Here is a 25354-nt window from a genome sequence, read left to right as displayed (position 1 = left end):
GTTTTGTGGAGACTTTCTTTGGCAACAAGAAGGTGCTAGCTATGGTGGATTCAGGTGCCACCCACAACTACATCTCCGCATGCCGAGCGAAGAAGCTTGGACTCAAGATCGAGCCCACTACAAATCAGTTCAAGGCGGTGACCGCACCCGCGCAGCAGGTGAGCGGTGAGATCCATAAGGAAGTCATCCGAGTTGGGTCGTGGCAGGGTGTGCTTGATTTGATCGCCATTGGAATGAATGAGTTCGATCTCATACTCGGGCAGGAGTTCTTGAGGTCGGCATCAGCAGCTGTGGTGCCACACTTGAGCTGTTTGCTGATATTGGATCCGAGCAGACCAAGTATGGTTCCGATGATGAAGAGCGTGGAACAGGATCTCCTGTTGAATGCGCTCAGTGCTAAGCAGGTTGGCAAGGGAAGGCGGGAGGAGTTGTTTTTGGCCGCACTGATTGGAGATTGGGATGAAGGAGAGTCGTCAGGACCCTCTAACACCTCGGCGATCCAGGATGTGTTGTCCGAGTTTGCGGATGTTATGCCAGACCAGCTCCCAGCTGTGTTACCACCGAGGAGGCACGTTGATCACAGGATCGAACTGGAGTCAGGGGCAAGACCACCAGCGAAGGCTCCTTATCGACTCTCCGCACCAGAGATGGAAGAGTTGAGGAAGCAGTTGGCAGAGCTCGCTGAGGCAGGATACTTGCGTCCCTCCAGATCACCTTATGCTGCTCCAGTATTGTTCCAGCGCAAGAAGGATGGAAGCCTTCGGATGTGTGTGGACTATCGAGCTTTGAACAAGCTCACCATCAAGAACAAGTATCCGTTACCTCTCATAGCGGATAGCTTTGATCGACTGGTCGATGCAAGAGTGTTCACCAAGTTGGACCTGAGGCAGGGTTACTATCAGATCAGGATCGCGCCAGGTGATGAGGAGAAGACCGCGATCACGACGAGGTATGGTAGCTATGAATTCTTGGTTATGCCTTTTGGTCTCACTAACGCTCCTGCAACCTTCAGCACCTTGATGAACGATGTGTTTCGCTCATTATTGGACAAGTGCGTTGTTGTGTATCTGGATGACATTTTGGTATACAGTCGAGACATGGAGGAACACAAGCGGCACCTTCAGGAGGTGTTTGCTTTGTTGAGAGAACATCAGCTGTTCGCAAAGAAGGAAAAGTGTGCTTTTGCGCAGAAGGAAGTGCCGTTTCTGGGCCATATTCTTGGTCATGGCCAGATCCGACCAGACCCGGAGAAGCTTCAGGCAATCCGAGACTGGGAGCCGCTTCGCAATGTGCATGAGGTGAGACAGTTCCTTGGTTTAGCTAACTACTATCGCAAGTTTGTAGCAGGCTATTCCCGGATTGCGAGCCCCTTGACGGATCTGTTGAAGAAGGACCGCGGATGGAAATGGGGCGATAAGCAGCAGACAGCATTTGAGTTGCTAAAAGACAAGTTGACTGAGGAGCCAGTCCTTGCTTTGCCGAAATATGGCCAACCTTTTGAGGTCCAAACCGATGCGTCCGACTATGCCATGGGTGGAGTTTTGATGCAGGATGGGCATCCTGTGGCATATGAATCTCGGAAGTTGAATGACAGAGAGAGGAACTACTCGGCGCATGAGAAAGAGATGACTGCGATAGTGCACTGTTTGAGAACTTGGAGGCATTACTTGCTGGGGGTGCCGTTCATAGTGAAGACAGACAATGTCAGCTCCACTTACTTCAAGACTCAGTCTAAGCTCACCCCGAAGCAGGCGAGGTGGCAAGAATTCCTGGCAGAATTCGACTTTGAGCTGATATACAATCCGGGGCGACATAATGTGGTAGCCGATGCACTTAGCAGGAAGGCACAGCTTGGTGCTTTGAAGCTCCTGGGTCAGAGCCAAGTTGTGTTGAACGAAGACATGATTGAGAAAATCAAGGAGGGACTGGAGAATGACTCGCAGGCGTGGCAGATTGTATTGCAGGTGCAAGCTGGGCGAACTCGGAAGTTCACACTTCAGGATGGACTCCTGTACTTTGCCGCAAACCGAGTCTACCTTCCGAAGTGGAGAGATGTTCGCAAGGAGGTCTTGCAGGAGTGTCATGATTCCGTTTGGGCAGGGCATCCGGGACAGAAGCGAACAATGGCCTTGTTGGAAAGAGGCTTCTACTGGCCTAACATGAGGGACGATGTTGAGAGGTATGTGAGGACTTGCCTCACTTGTCAGCAAGACAAAGCTCAGATGTTGCAGCCGGCGGGCTTGTTGCGTCCTCTCCCCGTTCCTGTGCGACCTTGGGCAAGTGTGAGCATGGACTTCATCACACAGTTGCCGGAGGTAGATGGACATTCTAGCATCATGGTCGTGGTAGACAGGTTCAGTAAGTATGCAATATTCATTGCATGTAAGACCTCGTGTCCAGCCGAGGAGGCGGCCGAGCTCTTTTTCAAGAATGTGGTCAAAAACTGGGGTATACCTTTGAGCATTGTAAGTGATCGGGACCCTCGATTCACTTCGAGCTTCTGGCAGGAGTTGTTCAAGATTGTTGGGACCCGACTCCTGATGAGTTCGGGGTTCCATCCCCAGACTGATGGACAGACAGAGCGGATTAATGGCATCCTCGAAGACTACCTAAGGCACTTCGTAGTCTCGGATCAGAGGAACTGGCCTAAGCTGCTGGATGTGGCCCAGTTCTCCTACAATCTGCAGAGGAGTGAGTCCTCGAAGTTCAGTCCTTTTGAGTTGGCTACGGGCCAACAACCTCTTTCACCCCACACAGTCTTGGCAGGATACCAAGGCGAGAATGTTGATGCAACAGAACGACTGAAGAGCTGGAATGAGAAGGTGGACTTGGCTCGTTACCATCTCACCCAGGCTTCAGACAGGATGAAGAAGTTTGCTGACAGGCACAGGCGTCGATTGGAGTTTGATGTTGGCGACAAAGTTTTGGTTCGCATGGATCAGGACCGATTCAAAGTCCCAAAGGGGCTGAGTGCTTCGTTGGTCAGACGATTTGATGGACCTTTCGAAGTCATTCGGAAGATCAATCCCGTCGCCTACCAACTCAACTTACCCCTCCATCTCAAGACTCATCCTGTTTTCCACGTCTCTCAGTTGAGACCGCATCATCCAGATGACGAAGATCTGATAAGAAATATTCCGAACAGAGGCCCGGCGAATGTGTTGGACAATCCGGACCGCAGAGTCAGCCAGGTCCTTGCAATGCGAACACGAGGAGGAGGCAAGAACGGCATCCGTGAGTTCTTGGTGATGTTCGAAGGACAGGGACGCGACTCCGCTTCCTGGGAACGCAGTGAGTCGTTATGGCGAGACGAGGAGATAATCATGGAGTTCCTCTCCAGGAGGAACCCGCCCAGACAGGAGTAGATTTCTGGGTCAATGCCTCCCAGTGCTTTGTGCAGGGGTGCTGGCGTCGAGGGCGCCGCCACTAGTTTAGTGGGGGAGGATGTAACGGGTCTGCATTGGGCAGAATACTTGCACAGTTTTTGGATCGGGTCCAGCCTTAGTGGGGTTCCATTTTGCATCGGAACTCTTTCTTTTGCATAGCCGACATGGAGTTGGTGTTTCACACAGCCGACTTAATTCATTTCATCGGCGGGGCCGATATGTTTTATTTCCTTGGCGGGGGCCGACATGGGACTTGGCCGATGTTCTTCTTAGCGCGGACTTAACTCATATGAGTCCGGACCTATATGGGCGCTAATTTTCCATTGGCGGGATTCCTTTTGGGCCGGCCCTATCCGCCCAACGGCTCTTTTATTTGGGTCCGACCCTCCAGTATATAAGATGAGCGGGATGCTCATTCTTGGCAAGAAGCGGAGGCAGATTCAGAATCAGGATCATCAGCGATCAAGCATTCGGCAGCGAGCAGACGAGCAGACAGATGCGAGTCTTCGGCGTCGCAAGTCTGAGTGCGAGTATTGCAGCGAGGGACTTTATTGCTCAGGCGAGCATTGGGGTCTTGTGACTTGGCGATCTGGCACCTCGAGGAGCTAACTGGTTCTCCTCTCGAGCGAGCCGATCCCAGTCTGAGTCGAAGGGACTCTTTGTAACTTGTCCGAGTCAGATTGGCTGGCTGGGCAATCCATTTGGGGGCGACCGGTATTTCTCAATACCGAGTTCTATCCAGCATTGTAATCTTTGAGGATAATAATAAAGGATATGGGCACCTCGCCCCACCTTTGAATGTTGTGTTGTCTATTTTATTCCGCATTGCATCGTATCCTTTTATGCATTCTGGGAGCAAGTCGATCTGCATTTTCATTGTGCATTCCGCTTTAGCGCAATATTGGAAGGGACGAGGCGTAGGCCGAAGGTCTCTGACCTTGAACGGATCCGAGTCGGGTCGGGACTTGTCGGTGCCGCACAGGCTTAACTCCCAAAGCCCGTGACAGTCCCCTATATAAGTTATTTGTCCGATTCTCACACATCCGAAGAATGGTCATCAAATCGGACAACAGCCCAAACTTCCGACTTCCGTCCCAGAAAGCCCAAGAGCTATCTAAAACGTTCATGGCCGGAACTCGATCGCGGCTATACCAGTCCGCCAAGCAACCCAAAAGCTAGACTGGAGCTCTAGTCGAATCACCTCTGTGGCCATTGCAAGGACGTGTTGGAGCGACTACCATTGCCGAACCATTCCGCAGGTCGAGTCCATACCAAGGCCGCATAGAGATTCACGATGAGCTCCTGCATAGCAATCAGGAGACTTGCCGTGTCCATCACAATCGATAAATCCTGGTGCAAGATTTTTGCATCCGAGCGCTCCAACCAGTCGAGCACCAGCATCAATCGACATAAACGGGCACGGGGGGAGGATGCTCGAGAACACTACCTCCCCTGTAACGGGTCTGCATTGGGCAGAATACTTGCACAGTTTTTGGATCGGGTCCAGCCTTAGTGGGGTTCCATTTTGCATCGGAACTCTTTCTTTTGCATAGCCGACATGGAGTTGGTGTTTCACACAGCCGACTTAATTCATTTCATCGGCGGGGCCGATATGTTTTATTTCTTTGGCGGGGGCCGACATGGGACTTGGCCGATGTTCTTCTTAGCGCGGACTTAACTCATATGAGTCCGGACCTATATGGGCGCTAATTTTCCATTGGCGGGATTCCTTTTGGGCCGGCCCTATCCGCCCAACGGCTCTTTTATTTGGGTCCGACCCTCCAGTATATAAGATGAGCGGGATGCTCATTCTTGGCGAGGAAGAAGCAGAGGCAGATTCAGAATCAGGATCATCAGCGATCAAGCATTCGGCAGCGAGCAGACGAGCAGACAGATGCGAGTCTTCGGCGTCGCAAGTCTGAGTGCGAGTATTGCAGCGAGGGACTTTATTGCTCAGGCGAGCATTGGGGTCTTGTGACTTGGCGATCTGGCACCTCGAGGAGCTAACTGGTTCTCCTCTCGAGCGAGCCGATCCCAGTCTGAGTCGAAGGGACTCTTTGTAACTTGTCCGAGTCAGATTGGCTGGCTGGGCAATCCATTTGGGGGCGACCGGTATTTCTCAATACCGAGTTCTATCCAGCATTGTAATCTTTGAGGATAATAATAAAGGATATGGGCACCTCGCCCCACCTTTGAATGTTGTGTTGTCTATTTTATTCCGCATTGCATCGTATCCTTTTATGCATTCTGGGAGCAAGTCGATCTGCATTTTCATTGTGCATTCCGCTTTAGCGCAATATTGGAAGGGACGAGGCGTAGGCCGAAGGTCTCTGACCTTGAACGGATCCGAGTCGGGTCGGGACTTGTCGGTGCCGCACAGGCTTAACTCCCAAAGCCCGTGACAGTTGGTATCAGAGCTTCGGATCAGATCTGGGGCTGTGCAGATCGAGAGATGGCAGATACAGATAGTCAGCATGAAGTGGAGGTCGTGCAACCTGAGAGTAAGGCTGCGAAGGTGTCTTCGAAGGGGAAAGATCCGAAGCACCGCGATTGGCTCCAAGACCATGAAAATCGACTCGAGGACTTGGAACAGTCCGACCTCGAGGAGCGCATGACGGCAGAGTGGTCGAAGCTGGCGGAACAGATAGAGTCTTTGAGGGAAGAGATCCGCTTCCTCAAAGAGGGGCAACAGATCTTCCATTCGTTGTTGCAGGGAGGAACGCATGGTTCTAAGGCAACTCGAGTTGGAACTTATGACGGTGAGCGCGATGACAAGGCACTTGATAATTTCTTCTGGGATGTTGAGGAGTACCTGTCGTGTGCACCGAAGACGTCTGATGAGGCACAGGTCAAGGATATTGCAACATACCTTACCGGCAGTGCGAAGCTGTGGTGGCGAACGCATCAGGCAGATGAACGCGCTGGGAAGACGGTGAAACCGATCAAGTCCTGGGCTGACTTGAAGGCAGCGCTTCATGATCAATTCCGACCTGGGAATTCGGATTGGATCATCCGATCCAGGTTCGATGAACTCAAGCATACTGGCACTATTCGAGAGTATGTCAAGGCATTTCAGGTGTTGGATTTGGAATGCACCAAGTTGAGCGACTTCGAGAAGTTATTCCTCTTCACTAAGGGTCTGCAACCCTGGGCGAAGGATGAGCTGAGGAGACAGAAAGTTCAGACTTTGGCCGAGGCGATCACAGTTGCGGATGGGCTGCTCGATTATAAGGGCGATGCAGCTAGGGGCTTTGGTGGAGCTCGAACAGACTACAAGAAGAACTTCCGCCGGAAAGAGAAGAAGGGAGGCGGACCTCCTTCTGATCCTAACGGCGAGCCCAGGAAGAAGAAACCGAAGAAGTCGAATGGAGAAGGCAACCCGAAGAAGAAAGATCACACACAGACTGAGAAGAAGAAGGATCGTGATCCAGGGTGTTTCATCTGTGACAAAGATGATCACTGGGCACGGAGCTGTCCAGATCGGAGTAGGATCAACGCGCTGTTGTTCGAGGAGAAGAAGTTGTCCGCAATGAGCACCTTGCAACTCCTGAATGCAGTGCAACATTCTACCGAAGTGGCCGATAAGCACGAGTTGTGTTTTGTGGAGACTTTCTTTGGCAACAAGAAGGTGCTAGCTATGGTGGATTCAGGTGCCACCCACAACTACATCTCCGCATGCCGAGCGAAGAAGCTTGGACTCAAGATCGAGCCCACTACAAATCAGTTCAAGGCGGTGACCGCACCCGCGCAGCAGGTGAGCGGTGAGATCCATAAGGAAGTCATCCGAGTTGGGTCGTGGCAGGGTGTGCTTGATTTGATCGCCATTGGAATGAATGAGTTCGATCTCATACTCGGGCAGGAGTTCTTGAGGTCGGCATCAGCAGCTGTGGTGCCACACTTGAGCTGTTTGCTGATATTGGATCCGAGCAGACCAAGTATGGTTCCGATGATGAAGAGCGTGGAACAGGATCTCCTGTTGAATGCGCTCAGTGCTAAGCAGGTTGGCAAGGGAAGGCGGGAGGAGTTGTTTTTGGCCGCACTGATTGGAAATTGGGATGAAGGAGAGTCGTCAGGACCCTCTAACACCTCGGCGATCCAGGATGTGTTGTCCGAGTTTGCGGATGTTATGCCAGACCAGCTCCCAGCTGTGTTACCACCGAGGAGGCACGTTGATCACAGGATCGAACTGGAGTCAGGGGCAAGACCACCAGCGAAGGCTCCTTATCGACTCTCCGCACCAGAGATGGAAGAGTTGAGGAAGCAGTTGGCAGAGCTCGCTGAGGCAGGATACTTGCGTCCCTCCAGATCACCTTATGCTGCTCCAGTATTGTTCCAGCGCAAGAAGGATGGAAGCCTTCGGATGTGTGTGGACTATCGAGCTTTGAACAAGCTCACCATCAAGAACAAGTATCCGTTACCTCTCATAGCGGATAGCTTTGATCGACTGGTCGATGCAAGAGTGTTCACCAAGTTGGACCTGAGGCAGGGTTACTATCAGATCAGGATCGCGCCGGGTGATGAGGAGAAGACCGCGATCACGACGAGGTATGGTAGCTATGAATTCTTGGTTATGCCTTTTGGTCTCACTAACGCTCCTGCAACCTTCAGCACCTTGATGAACGATGTGTTTCGCTCATTATTGGACAAGTGCGTTGTTGTGTATCTGGATGACATTTTGGTATACAGTCGAGACATGGAGGAACACAAGCGGCACCTTCAGGAGGTGTTTGCTTTGTTGAGAGAACATCAGCTGTTCGCAAAGAAGGAAAAGTGTGCTTTTGCGCAGGAGGAAGTGCCGTTTCTGGGCCATATTCTTGGTCATGGCCAGATCCGACCAGACCCGGAGAAGCTTCAGGCAATCCGAGACTGGGAGCCGCTTCGCAATGTGCATGAGGTGAGACAGTTCCTTGGTTTAGCTAACTACTATCGCAAGTTTGTAGCAGGCTATTCCCGGATTGCGAGCCCCTTGACGGATCTGTTGAAGAAGGACCGCGGATGGAAATGGGGCGATAAGCAGCAGACAGCATTTGAGTTGCTGAAAAGAGTTTTGATAGAGAGATCAGCTCTTACTGTACCGAACCGGGGCGAGACGACATCGAAGGATGTCTTGCTTGGCCTGTATGAGTTCGAAAGGATTAGGCGGGACAAAACAAAGCAGCCAAAGGAACCGTTGGGGAACGACTTCCTTACCAACACTCGAACCACCAGTCTTTTGTTCCGACGACTGAGAGGAGGCTCAGCCCGACTTTATGTGGATTTCGAGATCTTGACAGGGTCCGCCGAGTTGCCAGACATCTACTCGGAGGTAGACATCTTGGATAGATGGGAGAACAGCGGAGTCATCTCCTTGAGAGATTTGCTAGTTCTCGGTTCTGGAGGAGAATTTCGATCGGAAGACTACCCCCGTGCATCCGAGCTCGTGGCAAGTTGTTCGGAAGCTTTGCAACGTTGGGTCTGGATGGAACAGCCAGAAGCCAAGGCAGATCCTTTCAGCGCCAAACTGGATCAGTTGGCGGAATTGTTGGCACACAAGTTTGTTTGCAAGCCGGTAGGAGCAGAGCCGCAGGGGTTGGCCTGCTTGGACGATGTTAAGATCGTCGCAGCTAGGGAAGTCATGAATCAAGACATTCCCGAGGTGAGCACCAAGATGAGATTGGGCACCTTACGTTTGATAAACCAGCATGCGAATGATGATGAAGAATCCCGACCTACCCGGGATGTCATGGCTAGAGGAGGTGGATCGCAGGGCGATGTCACTTCTCCTGAACAGGCACAGGCAGGAAGTTTCACTTCAGCATCCCTCACTTTCAGGAGACAAGAAGGGGGACCTGTTCAGTTACACATTGATACCTTTCCAGACTTCATTGGGTTCAATGAGGCTCTTTGTGAAGATGATATCTTCACCACTTGGGATCGACAGGGAATAATCCGTTATGGCGACTTGATGTCGATCGGAGGTAGCACCAATCTATCCGACGAAAAGAGTACTCGGAAATCCTTGGAAATCATGGCGAGTTGTTCTGAGGCCGTGGATCACTGGACCTGGGAGGAACATGAGACAAGGCCGTATGAACCACTTTGGGACAGATTGCTTCGTCTACCCGGCGAAGTCTTTGGTCCAGATGACGAAGATCTGATAAGAAATATTCCGAACAGAGGCCCGGCGAATGTGTTGGACAATCCGGACCGCAGAGTCAGCCAGGTCCTTGCAATGCGAACACGAGGAGGAGGCAAGAACGGCATCCGTGAGTTCTTGGTGATGTTCGAAGGACAGGGACGAGACTCCGCTTCCTGGGAACGCAGTGAGTCGTTATGGCGAGACGAGGAGATAATCATGGAGTTCCTCTCCAGGAGGAACCCGCCCAGACAGGAGTAGATTTCTGGGTCAATGCCTCCCAGTGCTTTGTGCAGGGGTGCTGGCGTCGAGGGCGCCGCCACTAGTTTAGTGGGGGAGGATGTAACGGGTCTGCATTGGGCAGAATACTTGCACAGTTTTTGGATCGGGTCCAGCCTTAGTGGGGTTCCATTTTGCATCGGAACTCTTTCTTTTGCATAGCCGACATGGAGTTGGTGTTTCACACAGCCGACTTAATTCATTTCATCGGCGGGGCCGATATGTTTTATTTCTTTGGCGGGGGCCGACATGGGACTTGGCCGATGTTCTTCTTAGCGCGGACTTAACTCATATGAGTCCGGACCTATATGGGCGCTAATTTTCCATTGGCGGGATTCCTTTTGGGCCGGCCCTATCCGCCCAACGGCTCTTTTATTTGGGTCCGACCCTCCAGTATATAAGATGAGCGGGATGCTCATTCTTGGCGAGGAAGAAGCAGAGGCAGATTCAGAATCAGGATCATCAGCGATCAAGCATTCGGCAGCGAGCAGACGAGCAGACAGATGCGAGTCTTCGGCGTCGCAAGTCTGAGTGCGAGTATTGCAGCGAGGGACTTTATTGCTCAGGCGAGCATTGGGGTCTTGTGACTTGGCGATCTGGCACCTCGAGGAGCTAACTGGTTCTCCTCTCGAGCGAGCCGATCCCAGTCTGAGTCGAAGGGACTCTTTGTAACTTGTCCGAGTCAGATTGGCTGGCTGGGCAATCCATTTGGGGGCGACCGGTATTTCTCAATACCGAGTTCTATCCAGCATTGTAATCTTTGAGGATAATAATAAAGGATATGGGCACCTCGCCCCACCTTTGAATGTTGTGTTGTCTATTTTATTCCGCATTGCATCGTATCCTTTTATGCATTCTGGGAGCAAGTCGATCTGCATTTTCATTGTGCATTCCGCTTTAGCGCAATATTGGAAGGGACGAGGCGTAGGCCGAAGGTCTCTGACCTTGAACGGATCCGAGTCGGGTCGGGACTTGTCGGTGCCGCACAGGCTTAACTCCCAAAGCCCGTGACATCCCCTATATAAGTTATTTGTCCGATTCTCAAGCAGCCGAAGTCTGGTCATCGAATCGGGTCAAAGACCACAACTTCCGACTTTACCCACAATGCAAGTCATCGAATCGAACATCGGCCCCCGAGTCGGACTCCATGCGTATGTCAGGTCATCGGACCCAAATTCCGCCTTCCTGCGCATGGCGGGCCATCAATATCAACTCGGTCATCGGACCCAAACTCCGCCTTTTTGCGTATGGCACGCCTTCAAATCGGTCATCGGACCCAAATTCCGCCTTCCTGTGCATGGCGGGCCATCAACATCAACTCGGTCATCGGACCCAAATTCCGCCTTTCTGCGCATGGCACGCCATCAACTCGGTCATCGGACCCAAATTCCGCCTTCCTGCGCATGGCAGGTCATCGGACACAAATTCAGACCTCGCCAATATGCCTACGTATCGAATCGGTCATCGGACCCAACTTCCGACTTCATCCATACTGTAGGGTCTTTGAGGTTGGCGCGGTGCGCTCAACCCAGGGAGTCGACCCATCGAAGCATACACCTCCCCTATATAAGCTATTTGTCCGATTCCCACACCTGTGTAGTTTGCACCTCTGACCAGGACATCGACCCCAACTTCCGAACTCGACTGCAACGACGGCACCAGCGCCTTGGTGCGCACCTTGCGACGCACAGTCCCAACATTCGCCTTCCTGCACATGGCAGGTCATCGGACCCAAATTCCGACCTCGCGAGTATGCCTACATATCGAATCGGTCATCGGACCCAACTTCCGACTTCATCCATACCGTAGGGTCTTTGAAGTTGGCGCGGTGCGCTCAACCCGGGGAGTCGACCCAACGAAGCATACACCTCCTGTAACGGGTCTGCATTGGGCAGAATACTTGCACAGTTTTTGGATCGGGTCCAGCCTTAGTGGGGTTCCATTTTGCATCGGAACTCTTTCTTTTGCATAGCCGACATGGAATTGGTGTTTCACACAGCCGACTTAATTCATTTCATCGGCGGGGCCGATATGTTTTATTTCTTTGGCGGGGGCCGACATGGGACTTGGCCGATGTTCTTCTTAGCGCGGACTTAACTCATATGAGTCCGGACCTATATGGGCGCTAATTTTCCATTGGCGGGATTCCTTTTGGGCCGGCCCTATCCGCCCAACGGCTCTTTTATTTGGGTCCGACCCTCCAGTATATAAGATGAGCGGGATGCTCATTCTTGGCAAGGGAAGAAAAGCAGAGGCAGATTCAGAATCAGGATCATCAGCGATCAAGCATTCGGCAGCGAGCAGACGAGCAGACAGATGCGAGTCTTCGGCGTCGCAAGTCTGAGTGCGAGTATTGCAGCGAGGGACTTTATTGCTCAGGCGAGCATTGGGGTCTTGTGACTTGGCGATCTGGCACCTCGAGGAGCTAACTGGTTCTCCTCTCGAGCGAGCCGATCCCAGTCTGAGTCGAAGGGACTCTTTGTAACTTGTCCGAGTCAGATTGGCTGGCTGGGCAATCCATTTGGGGGCGACCGGTATTTCTCAATACCGAGTTCTATCCAGCATTGTAATCTTTGAGGATAATAATAAAGGATATGGGCACCTCGCCCCACCTTTGAATGTTGTGTTGTCTATTTTATTCCGCATTGCATCGTATCCTTTTATGCATTCTGGGAGCAAGTCGATCTGCATTTTCATTGTGCATTCCGCTTTAGCGCAATATTGGAAGGGACGAGGCGTAGGCCGAAGGTCTCTGACCTTGAACGGATCCGAGTCGGGTCGGGACTTGTCGGTGCCGCACAGGCTTAACTCCCAAAGCCCGTGACAGTTGGTATCAGAGCTTCGGATCAGATCCGGGGCTGTGCAGATCGAAAGATGGCAGATACAGATAGTCAGCATGAAGTGGAGGTCGTGCAACCTGAGAGTAAGGCTGCGAAGGTGTCTTCGAAGGGGAAAGATCCGAAGCACCGCGATTGGCTCCAAGACCATGAAAATCGACTCGAGGACTTGGAACAGTCCGACCTCGAGGAGCGCATGACGGCAGAGTGGTCGAAGCTGGCGGAACAGATAGAGTCTTTGAGGGAAGAGATCCGCTTCCTCAAAGAGGGGCAACAGATCTTCCATTCGTTGTTGCAGGGAGGAACGCATGGTTCTAAGGCAACTCGAGTTGGAACTTATGACGGTGAGCGCGATGACAAGGCACTTGATAATTTCTTCTGGGATGTTGAGGAGTACCTGTCGTGTGCACCGAAGACGTCTGATGAGGCACAGGTCAAGGATATTGCAACATACCTTACCGGCAGTGCGAAGCTGTGGTGGCGAACGCATCAGGCAGATGAACGCGCTGGGGAGACGGTGAAACCGATCAAGTCCTGGGCTGACTTGAAGGCAGCGCTTCATGATCAATTCCGACCTGGGAATTCGGATTGGATCATCCGATCCAGGTTCGATGAACTCAAGCATACCGGCACTATTCGAGAGTATGTCAAGGCATTTCAGGTGTTGGATTTGGAATGCACCAAGTTGAGCGACTTCGAGAAGTTATTCCTCTTCACTAAGGGTCTGCAACCCTGGGCGAAGGATGAGCTGAGGAGACAGAAAGTTCAGACTTTGGCCGAGGCGATCACAGTTGCGGATGGGCTGCTCGATTATAAGGGCGATGCAGCTAGGGGCTTTGGTGGAGCTCGAACAGACTACAAGAAGAACTTCCGCCGGAAAGAGAAGAAGGGAGGCGGACCTCCTTCTGATCCTAACGGCGAGCCCAGGAAGAAGAAACCGAAGAAGTCGAATGGAGAAGGCAACCCGAAGAAGAAAGATCACACACAGACTGAGAAGAAGAAGGATCGTGATCCAGGGTGTTTCATCTGTGGCAAAGATGATCACTGGGCACGGAGCTGTCCAGATCGGAGTAGGATCAACGCGCTGTTGTTCGAGGAGAAGAAGTTGCCCGCAATGAGCACCTTGCAACTCCTGAATGCAGTGCAACATTCTACCGAAGTGGCCGATAAGCACGAGTTGTGTTTTGTGGAGACTTTCTTTGGCAACAAGAAGGTGCTAGCTATGGTGGATTCAGGTGCCACCCACAACTACATCTCCGCATGCCGAGCGAAGAAGCTTGGACTCAAGATCGAGCCCACTACAAATCAGTTCAAGGCGGTGACCGCACCCGCGCAGCAGGTGAGCGGTGAGATCCATAAGGAAGTCATCCGAGTTGGGTCGTGGCAGGGTGTGCTTGATTTGATCGCCATTGGAATGAATGAGTTCGATCTCATACTCGGGCAGGAGTTCTTGAGGTCGGCATCAGCAGCTGTGGTGCCACACTTGAGCTGTTTGCTGATATTGGATCCGAGCAGACCAAGTATGGTTCCGATGATGAAGAGCGTGGAACAGGATCTCCTGTTGAATGCGCTCAGTGCTAAGCAGGTTGGCAAGGGAAGGCGGGAGGAGTTGTTTTTGGCCGCACTGATTGGAGATTGGGATGAAGGAGAGTCGTCAGGACCCTCTAACACCTCGGCGATCCAGGATGTGTTGTCCGAGTTTGCGGATGTTATGCCAGACCAGCTCCCAGCTGTGTTACCACCGAGGAGGCACGTTGATCACAGGATCGAACTGGAGTCAGGGGCAAGACCACCAGCGAAGGCTCCTTATCGACTCTCCGCACCAGAGATGGAAGAGTTGAGGAAGCAGTTGGCAGAGCTCGCTGAGGCAGGATACTTGCGTCCCTCCAGATCACCTTATGCTGCTCCAGTATTGTTCCAGCGCAAGAAGGATGGAAGCCTTCGGATGTGTGTGGACTATCGAGCTTTGAACAAGCTCACCATCAAGAACAAGTATCCGTTACCTCTCATAGCGGATAGCTTTGATCGACTGGTCGATGCAAGAGTGTTCACCAAGTTGGACCTGAGGCAGGGTTACTATCAGATCAGGATCGCGCCAGGTGATGAGGAGAAGACCGCGATCACGACGAGGTATGGTAGCTATGAATTCTTGGTTATGCCTTTTGGTCTCACTAACGCTCCTGCAACCTTCAGCACCTTGATGAACGATGTGTTTCGCTCATTATTGGACAAGTGCGTTGTTGTGTATCTGGATGACATTTTGGTATACAGTCGAGACATGGAGGAACACAAGCGGCACCTTCAGGAGGTGTTTGCTTTGTTGAGAGAACATCAGCTGTTCGCAAAGAAGGAAAAGTGTGCTTTTGCGCAGGAGGAAGTGCCGTTTCTGGGCCATATTCTTGGTCATGGCCAGATCCGACCAGACCCGGAGAAGCTTCAGGCAATCCGAGACTGGGAGCCGCTTCGCAATGTGCATGAGGTGAGACAGTTCCTTGGTTTAGCTAACTACTATCGCAAGTTTGTAGCAGGCTATTCCCGGATTGCGAGCCCCTTGACGGATCTGTTGAAGAAGGACCGCGGATGGAAATGGGGCGATAAGCAGCAGACAGCATTTGAGTTGCTGAAAAGAGTTTTGATAGAGAGATCAGCTCTTACTGTACCGAACCGGGGCGAGACGACATCGAAGGATGTCTTGCTTGGCCTGTATGAGTTCGAAAGGATTAGGCGGGACAAAACAAAGCAGCCAAAGGAACCGTTGGGGAACGACTTCCTTACCAACACTCGAACCACCAGTCTTTTGTTCCGACGACTGAGAGGAGGCTCAGCCCGACTTTATGTGGATTTCGAGATCTTGACAGGGTCCGCCGAGTTGCCAGACATCTACTCGGAGGTAGACATCTTGGATAGATGGGAGAACAGCGGAGTCATCTCCTTGAGAGATTTGCTAGTTCTCGGTTCTGGAGGAGAATTTCGATCGGAAGACTACCCCCGTGCATCCGAGCTCGTGGCAAGTTGTTCGGAAGCTTTGCAACGTTGGGTCTGGATGGAACAGCCAGAAGCCAAGGCAGATCCTTTCAGCGCCAAACTGGATCAGTTGGCGGAATTGTTGGCACACAAGTTTGTTTGCAAGCCGGTAGGAGCAGAGCCGCAGGGGTTGGCCTGCTTGGACGATGTTAAGATCGTCGCAGCTAGGGAAGTCATGAATCAAGACATTCCCGAGGTGAGCACCAAGATGAGATTGGGCACCTTACGTTTGATAAACCAGCATGCGAATGATGAAGAAGAATCCCGACCTACCCGGGATGTCATGGCTAGAGGAGGTGGATCGCAGGGCGATGTCACTTCTCCTGAACAGGCACAGGCAGGAAGTTTCACTTCAGCATCCCTCACTTTCAGGAGACAAGAAGGGGGACCTGTTCAGTTACACATTGATACCTTTCCAGACTTCATTGGGTTCAATGAGGCTCTTTGTGAAGATGATATCTTCACCACTTGGGATCGACAGGGAATAATCCGTTATGGCGACTTGATGTCGATCGGAGGTAGCACCAATCTATCCGACGAAAAGAGTACTCGGAAATCCTTGGAAATCATGGCGAGTTGTTCTGAGGCCGTGGATCACTGGACCTGGGAGGAACATAAGACAAGGCCGTATGAACCACTTTGGGACAGATTGCTTCGTCTACCCGGCGAAGTCTTTGGTCCAGATGACGAAGATCTGATAAGAAATATTCCGAACAGAGGCCCGGCGAATGTGTTGGACAATCCGGACCGCAGAGTCAGCCAGGTCCTTGCAATGCGAACACGAGGAGGAGGCAAGAACGGCATCCGTGAGTTCTTGGTGATGTTCGAAGGACAGGGACGAGACTCCGCTTCCTGGGAACGCAGTGAGTCGTTATGGCGAGACGAGGAGATAATCATGGAGTTCCTCTCCAGGAGGAACCCGCCCAGACAGGAGTAGATTTCTGGGTCAATGCCTCCCAGTGCTTTGTGCAGGGGTGCTGGCGTCGAGGGCGCCGCCACTAGTTTAGTGGGGGAGGATGTAACGGGTCTGCATTGGGCAGAATACTTGCACAGTTTTTGGATCGGGTCCAGCCTTAGTGGGGTTCCATTTTGCATCGGAACTCTTTCTTTTGCATAGCCGACATGGAATTGGTGTTTCACACAGCCGACTTAATTCATTTCATCGGCGGGGCCGATATGTTTTATTTCTTTGGCGGGGGCCGACATGGGACTTGGCCGATGTTCTTCTTAGCGCGGACTTAACTCATATGAGTCCGGACCTATATGGGCGCTAATTTTCCATTGGCGGGATTCCTTTTGGGCCGGCCCTATCCGCCCAACGGCTCTTTTATTTGGGTCCGACCCTCCAGTATATAAGATGAGCGGGATGCTCATTCTTGGCAAGGGAAGAAAAGCAGAGGCAGATTCAGAATCAGGATCATCAGCGATCAAGCATTCGGCAGCGAGCAGACGAGCAGACAGATGCGAGTCTTCGGCGTCGCAAGTCTGAGTGCGAGTATTGCAGCGAGGGACTTTATTGCTCAGGCGAGCATTGGGGTCTTGTGACTTGGCGATCTGGCACCTCGAGGAGCTAACTGGTTCTCCTCTCGAGCGAGCCGATCCCAGTCTGAGTCGAAGGGACTCTTTGTAACTTGTCCGAGTCAGATTGGCTGGCTGGGCAATCCATTTGGGGGCGACCGGTATTTCTCAATACCGAGTTCTATCCAGCATTGTAATCTTTGAGGATAATAATAAAGGATATGGGCACCTCGCCCCACCTTTGAATGTTGTGTTGTCTATTTTATTCCGCATTGCATCGTATCCTTTTATGCATTCTGGGAGCAAGTCGATCTGCATTTTCATTGTGCATTCCGCTTTAGCGCAATATTGGAAGGGACGAGGCGTAGGCCGAAGGTCTCTGACCTTGAACGGATCCGAGTCGGGTCGGGACTTGTCGGTGCCGCACAGGCTTAACTCCCAAAGCCCGTGACACCTCCCCTATATAAGCTATTTGTCCGATTCCCACACCTGTGTAGTTTGCACCTCCGATCAAGACATCGACCCCAACTTCCGAACTCGCCTCCAACGACCGAACCAGCGCCTTGGTGCGCACCTTGCAACGCACAGTGCCAACATTCGCCTTCCTGCACGTGGCAGGTCATCGGACCCAAATTCCGACCTCGCGAGTATGCCTACATATCGAATCGGTCATCGGACCCAACTTCCGACTTCATCCATACCGTAGGGTCTTTGAGGTTGGCGCGGTGCGCTCAACCCGGGGAGTCGACCCAACGAAGCATACACCTCCCCTATATAAGCTATTTGTCCGATTCCCACACCTGTGTAGCTTGCACCTCCGATCAGGACATCGACCCCAACTTCCGAACTCGACTAAAAAGACCGCACCAGCGCCTTGGTGTGCACCTTGCAACGCACAGTGTCAACATTCGCCTTCCTGCACATGGCAGGTCATCGGACCCAAATTCCGACCTCATGAGCATACCTACTAATCGAATCGGTCATCGGACCCAACTTCCGACTTCATCCATACCGTAGGGTCTTTGAGGTTGGCGCGGTGCGCTCAACCTGGGGAGTCGACCCATCGAAGCATACACCTCCCCTATATAAGCTATTTGTCCGATTCCGACACCTGTGTAGTTTGCACCTCCGCTCAGGACATCGACCCCAACTTCCGAACTCGCCTGCAACGACCGAACCAGCGCCTTGGTGCGCACCAAAAGTGCGCACTTTTGGAGGGCACTTTTGTGCGCTCCAAAGGTGCGCACTTTTGGAGGGCACTTTTCTGCGCTCCAAAGGTGCGCACTTTTGGAGGGCACTTTTTGGAGGGCACTTTTCTGCGCTCCAAAGGTGCGCACTTTTGGAGGGCACTTTTTGGAGGGCACTTTTCTGCGCTCCAAAGGTGCGCACTTTTGGAGGGCACTTTTTGGAGGGCACTTTTCTGCGCTCCAAAGGTGCGCACTTTTGGAGGGCACTTTTTGGAGGGCACTTTTCTGCGCTCCAAAGGTGCGCACTTTTGGAGGGCACTTTTTGGAGGGCACTTTTCTGCGCTCCAAAGGTGCGCACTTTTGGAGGGCACTTTTTGGAGGGCACTTTTCTGCGCTCCAAAGGTGCGCACTTTTGGAGGGCACTTTTTGGAGGGCACTTTTCTGCGCTCCAAAGGTGCGCACTTTTGGAGGGCACTTTTTGGAGGGCACTTTTCTGCGCTCCAAAGGTGCGCACTTTTGGAGGGCACTTTTTGGAGGGCACTTTTCTGCGCTCCAAAGGTGCGCACTTTTGGAGGGCACTTTTTGGAGGGCACTTTTCTGCGCTCCAAAGGTGCGCACTTTTGGAGGGCACTTTTGTGCACTCCAAAGGTGCGCACTTTTGGAGGGCACTTTTCCTGTGCTCCAAAGGTGCACACCTAGGTGAGCACCTTCGACCACACCTTGTAGCACACCAAACTCTGACTTTCGACTTCATCCGCAATGCAGGGTCTTTGAGGTTGGCGCAATGCGCACAACCAGGGGAGTCGACCCATCAAACCCAACACCTCCCCTATATAAGCTATTTGTCTGATTCTCATACATGCGTAGCCTGCAGGAGCAATTAGGACATCGACCCCAACTTTCGGCTTCTAAACGAAAACAAGGTCTTTGAGGTTGGTGTAATGCGAACAACTAGGGGAGTCAACCCATCAAACCCAACACCTCCCCTATATAAGCTATTTGTCTGATTCTCATACATGTGTAGTCTACAGGAGCAATTAGGACATCGACCCCAACTTTTGACTTCTTAACGAAAACAAGGTCTTTGAGGTTGACGTAATGCGCACAACCAGGGGAGTCGACCCATCAAACCCAACACCTCCCCTATATAAGCTATTTGTCCGATTCTCATACATGTGTAGCCTGCAGGAGCCATTAGGACATTGACCCCAACTTTTGACTTCTTAACGAAAACAAGGTCTTTGAGGTTGGCGTAATGCGCACAACCAAGGGAGTTGACCCATCAAACCCAACACCTCCCCTATATAAGCTATTTGTCTGATTCTCATACATGTGTAGCCTGCAACAACGATTAGGACATCCACCCCAACTTCTGAATTCGTCTGCGTTGACCGCACCAAAGGTGCACGCCTTGGTGCTCACCAAAATCCGACTTCCGACTTCTTCTGCTATGCGGGGTCTTTGAGGTTGGCGCAGTGCGCACAACCAGGGGAGTCAACCCACCGAATGCAACACCTCCCCTATATAAGCTATTTGTCTGATTCTCATACATGCGTAGACTGCAGCAATGATTAGGACATCCACCCCAACTTTTGACTTCTTAAACAAGACAGGGTCTTTGAAGTTGGTGCAGTGCACACAACCAGGGGAGTCGACCCATCAAACGCAACACCTCCCCTATATAAAGCTATTTGTCCGATTCTCATACGTGTAGTCTGCAGCAGCGATTAGGACATCGACCCCAACTTCCGAATTCGTTTGCATTGACCGCACCAAAGGTGCACGCCTTGGTGTGCACCCTGGAGTGCACTTTGGTGCTCACCTCGGTGCACACTTTGGTGTGCACCTCGGTGTGCACCAAAGGTGCGCACCTTGGAGCGCACCAAAGGTGTACACTTTGGAGCGCACCACATAGGGTCTTTGAGAGGTTGGCGCAGTGCGCACACCAAGGTGGGTGTTGAGGTGCGTGCCGAGGTGGGTGGGTGCTAGGGTGCGCTCCATGGTGGGTGCCAGGGTGGGTGCGTGCTAGGGTGGATTCCAAAGAGGGTCATAGGGTGGGTGCCAAGGTGGGTTGGTGATATAGTGGGTTCAAAGGTGGGTACTAGGGTGGGTTCCAAGGTGGGTCACAAGTTGGGTGCCAGGATGCGTGGGTGTTAGGTTGGGTGCCAAGGTGGGCTCCTGCGTGGGTGGGTGCTAGGGTGGGTTTCAAGGTGGACGCGAGGGCGGGTGCCAAGGTGGGTAACAAGTTGGGTGTTAGGATGGGTGAGTGCTAGAGTGGGTGCCAAGGTGGGTGGGTGCTAAGGTGGATGCCAAGGTGGTTCACAGGGTGGGTGGGTTCTAGGGTGAGTTCCAAGGTGGGTCACAGGTTCAGTGCTAGGGTGGGTGTCAAGGCGGGTGTCGAGGTGCCTGGGTGCTAGGGTGTGGATGCCAATGTGGGTCATAGGGTGGGTACTAGGGTGGGCTGCAATGTGGGTGCCAAGGTGGGTAACATGCTCGGTGGGTTCTAAATTGGGTGCCAGGGTGGGTGTGCACCCACCTTGCCCGAGGTGGGTGCCAAGGTGCCAGTGTGGGTGGGTGCTAAGGTGGATGCCAAGGTGGGTGAGAAGGTGGGTGATAGGTTGAGTGGTAGGATGGGTGGGTGCCAAGATGGGTCACAGGGTGGGTGCAAGGGTGGGTAGGTGCTAGGGTTGGTGTCAGGGTGGGTGGGTGCTAGGTTGGGTTCCAAGGTGGGTGCGAGGGTGAGTGTCAAGGTGGGTCACAGGTTAGGTGCTAGGATGGGTGAGTGCTAGGGTGCAAAGGTGCCAGGGTGGGTGCTAGGATGGGTCGATGCTAGGGTGAGTGGCAAGGTGGGTCCACAAGTGTCAAGGTGGGTGCCGAGGTGGGTGCCAAGTCGGCGACTGCTATGGTGGATGCCAAGGTGGGTCACGGGGTGGGTGCCAAGTTGCTAGGTTGGGTTCCAAGGTGGGTGCCAACGTGGGTGCTAGGGTGCGTGGGTTAAAGGGTGTGTCACAACGTGGGTGCCAGGATGGGTGCGCACCCACACTGGCCAAGACGGGTGCGGGTGCAAGGTTGGGTTCCAAGCCCGGTCACAGGCTGGGTGCTAGGATGGGTGGGTGCCAAGGTGGGCACCAGGGTGGGTGCACCCACCCTGGCCAAGGTGGGTCACGGGGTGGGTCCTAGGGTGGGTAACGGGGTGGGTACTAAGGTGCGTGCCAAGGTGGGTCATAGGGTGGGTGCCAAGGTGGGCACCAGGGTGGGTGTGCACCAACCCTAGCCAGGGTAGGTCACGGGGTGGTTGTCGGGGTGGGCGTCAAGGAGCCAAGGTGGGTGGCAAGTAGCCAAGTTGCGTGCCAAGGTGGGTGTCGGGGTGGGTGCCAAGGATCCAAGGTGGGTGCCAAGGAACCAAGGTGGGTGTCTGGGTGGGTGCCGAGGTGGGAGCCAGGGTGGGTCCCAAGGTGAGTGCAAAGGTGGGTGCCAGGGTCAAGGTGAGTGCCAATGTGGGTTCCAAGGTGCCAGGGTCAGGGTGAGTGCCAATGTGGGTTCAAAGGTGCTAAGTTGGGTGCGAGGTTGGGTGCGAGGGTGGGTGGGTGCCAAGGTGTGCTAGGTGGAAGCCCGGGTGGGTCGGCATCCCATGGGTGTCGAGTTGGGTGCCTGATGGGTGCTTCTTGTCAAGTTTTAGTCGTCGGGACTCATTTCGAGCCTTAGAGGTCGTTTCTTGTCCGGTTGCCCTGTCTTCGACCTGGGAACCCAATTTTGGTCCTCGGGTCCCATTTTTTTTTGTCTCGCATCCCACTTTTGGCCTGTGGCCTTTTCGGGGTCGATTCTCGTTTTGGGCATCAGAGCATGTTTCTTCTCCTAAAACCCAATATTTGTTTATTAAGTCTCGGAACACATTTTTGTTCTCGTGGACCCATCATGGGTCTTGGAACGCATTTGTGGTCCTTGGGTCCCATTTTGCATCCCGAAACTTGTGTTTTGGTGCTTGATCCCTATTTTGGGTGCCCACCTTGCACCAAGTGCGCACCCGGGGCAAACCGAGCGCCTTGGTGCACCGGGGCAAGATCGAGCGTGCACCCGAGGCGCCCCGAACATGCACCAAGGTGCACTCGGCCCACATGTGAGCGCAGGTCGTTGCGCCCGAGGTGGTGTGTGGGCACCGCGTTGCAGACGGGACACTGCACGCACACGACGCCCCCTCCAGGTGCACGCACGTAGGCCGGGCCGGGTGCACACCCGACGCCCTAGCAAGGTGCGCGCACCCGGGCAGGGCTCACACTTGGCGAACGGGGCGCACTTCGCGAGGGAGGGTGTGCACCTCGACGGGGGTGGGTGGCCGGGGTGGATTCGCACGTGGGTCGCGGTTTGCTAAGTACACACTGCGACAAGCTCATAACGGGTGCGATCATACCAGCGTTAGTGCACCGGATCCCATCAGAACTCCGCAGTTAAGCGCGCTTGGGCCGGAGTAGTACTGGGATGGGTGACCTCCCGGGAAGTCCCGGTGTTGCACCCTTTTTTAGTTTTTCGCCGGGCGTCGCAATGCTATTTGAATAAACCTTTTGCCCGTTTGCGTTCTCGTCGGGGCCGGGCCGGGCCGGGGTGCGCTGCCCGCACTACCGCGCGCGCGGGGGCGACACCGAGCGCGCACCCGAGGCGCCCCGAGCACACAGGCCACGGTGCAACCCGGGCGTTGTGCGCGCACCCCGGTGCGCCCGAGGTGCTGCGCGCGCACCCAGGTGAAATCGGTGTGCACCTCGGCCAGTGCGCGCTCGGTCGAGTCGCGCACGTTGGCCAAGGTGCACGGTGATGTTTCTTACTCTAAGGTTCCGCACCAGACGCCCGGGACAGGTGAGCGAAGCTGGGCGGGGCCGGGTGCGCGGCCGGGGCAGGTGCACGCAGCTGGAGAGAGCTTTGGAGCACACTTCGGAGCGCACCAATGATGCGCTCCATTCAAAAGTTTCCTGAAAAGGCAAAAAAAGTTGAGATTATAGAATTTCCCACTTGAGAGATTGTAAAAAAAAAAAATTTAAAATGAAGGAAACGCGGGTGCCAAGGTGTGCGCAGCCCAGCCAAGGTGTGCGCACCAAGGCGCCCACCCTGGCGAAGGTGCACGCAAGGTGCGCACCCGAGGCAAACCGGACAATTAACCCAACTTTCGACTTCGCGCGCACCTTGGAGCGCACTTCGGAGCGCTCCTTGGTGCGCACCAATCTTGGGCACCTCGGAGTGCACCATGGCGCCCACCAAGGTGCGCACCCGGGGCAAACCGAGCTCCGACTTCGTGCGCACCTTGGAGCGCACGAAAGGTGCGCACCATGGCGCCCACCAAGGTGCGCAGCCCAGCCAAGGCATGCGCATCAAGGTGCGCACCCTGGCGAAGGTGCGCACCCGGGGCAAACCGAGCTCCGACTTCGTGCGCACCTTGGAGCGCACAAAAGGTGCGCAACCCAGCCAAGGTGTGCGCACCCCGGTCAAACCGAGCTCCGAATCGTGCGCACCAGAGGTGCACGCCATCGTGCGCACCTTGGAGCACACTTCGGAGCCCTCCTTGGTGCGCGCCGATGTTGCGCACCTCGGAGCGCACCCGGGGAAAACAATGCAATTAACCCGACTTTCGACTTCGTGGGCACCTCGGAGCGCTCTCGGGTTCGCACCTCGGAGCACACCGAGGTGCCCACCCTGGCGAAGGTGCACGCGAGGTGCGCACCCGGGGCAAACCGGGCTCCGACTTCGTGCACGCCGCACCTTGGAGCACACTTCGGAGCGCTCCTTGGTGCGCACCAGGGCGCGCAACCCAGCCGAGGTGCCCACCCCGGCGAAGGTGCACGCGAGGTGCGCACCCGGGGCAAACCGGGCTCCGACTTCGTGCACGCCATGGTGCCCACCGCGGCGAAGGTGCACGCGAGGTGCGCACCCGGGGCAAACCGGGCTCCGACTTCGTGCACGCCGCACCTTGGAGCACACTTCGGAGCGCTCCTTGGTGCGCACCATGGTGCCCACCAGGGCGCGCAACCCCGCCGAAGGTGCACGCGAGGTGCGCACCCGGGGCAAACCGGGCTCCGACTTCGTGCACGCCGCACCTTGGAGCACACTTCGGAGCGCTCCTTGGTGCGCACCATGGTGCCCACCAGGGCGCGCAACCCCGCCGAAGGTGCACGCGAGGTGCGCACCCGGGGCAAACCGGGCTCCGACTTCGTGCACGCCATGGTGCGCACCGCGGCGAAGGTGCGCACCCGGGGCAAACCGGGCTCCGACTTCGTGCACGCCGCACCTTGGAGCACACTTCGGAGCGCTCCTTGGTGCGCACCAGGGCGCGCAACCCAGCCGAGGTGCCCACCCCGGCGAAGGTGCACGCGAGGTGCGTACCCGGGGCAAACCGGGCTCCGACTTCGTGCACGCCGCACCTTGGAGCACACTTCGGAGCGCTCCTTGGTGCGCACCATGGTGCCCACCAGGCCGCGCAACCCAGCCAAGGTGTGCGCACCAAGGTGCACGCGAGGTGCGCACCCGGGGCAAACCGGGGTCCGACTTCGTGCACGCCGCACCTTGGAGCACACATCGGGGCGCTCCCGGGTTCGCACCGGCGTTGCGCACCGTGGTGGGCACCTCGGAGCACACCAAGGTGGGCAGCGAGGTGCGCACCTTTGATGCGATGCCTTCACTAATTTCCATAAAAGGCAAAAAAAAAACGAGATTTTAAAATTTCCGTTTTGAAAGATAGTGAGAAAAAGGGAATGCTGGTGCCATCTTGAGCCCGCCCTGGTGCGCAGCCCAGCCAAGGTGTGCGCACCAAGGTGCCCACCCTGGCGAAGGTGCGCGCCCGGGCAATTAACCCAACTTCCAACTTCGCGCGCGCCAGGGTGGGAGCGCACCCAACAACCGGGCCTGGGAAGAGCCAATGCGAGAAACCCCACCAAACGCTCTGACAAAAAAAGAGGGGGCGCTCCAGTAACCCCGCTTCGGAGCGCACCCTGGGCAAACCCAGCCAAGGTGCCCACCCCGGCCAAG

General features: G+C 54.3%; 1 non-coding gene across 1 annotated transcript; it reads left to right on the top strand.

Annotated features, from left to right (window-relative positions):
* The first annotated feature begins 22740 nt into the window (after positions 1-22740).
* Positions 22741-22859, top strand: LOC131863170 (5S ribosomal RNA). Its single transcript, XR_009362105.1, has one exon. It is a non-coding gene; the product is annotated as a 5S ribosomal RNA (ribosomal RNA).
* Positions 22860-25354: the final 2495 nt, after the last annotated feature.

The sequence above is a fragment of the Cryptomeria japonica genome, unplaced genomic scaffold, assembly GCF_030272615.1.
Source record: "Cryptomeria japonica unplaced genomic scaffold, Sugi_1.0 HiC_scaffold_56, whole genome shotgun sequence".
Classification (NCBI taxonomy): domain Eukaryota; kingdom Viridiplantae; phylum Streptophyta; class Pinopsida; order Cupressales; family Cupressaceae; genus Cryptomeria; species Cryptomeria japonica.
The sequence above is the reverse complement of the archived record's forward strand: the minus strand, read 5'-3'. Positions and strand labels throughout refer to the sequence as shown.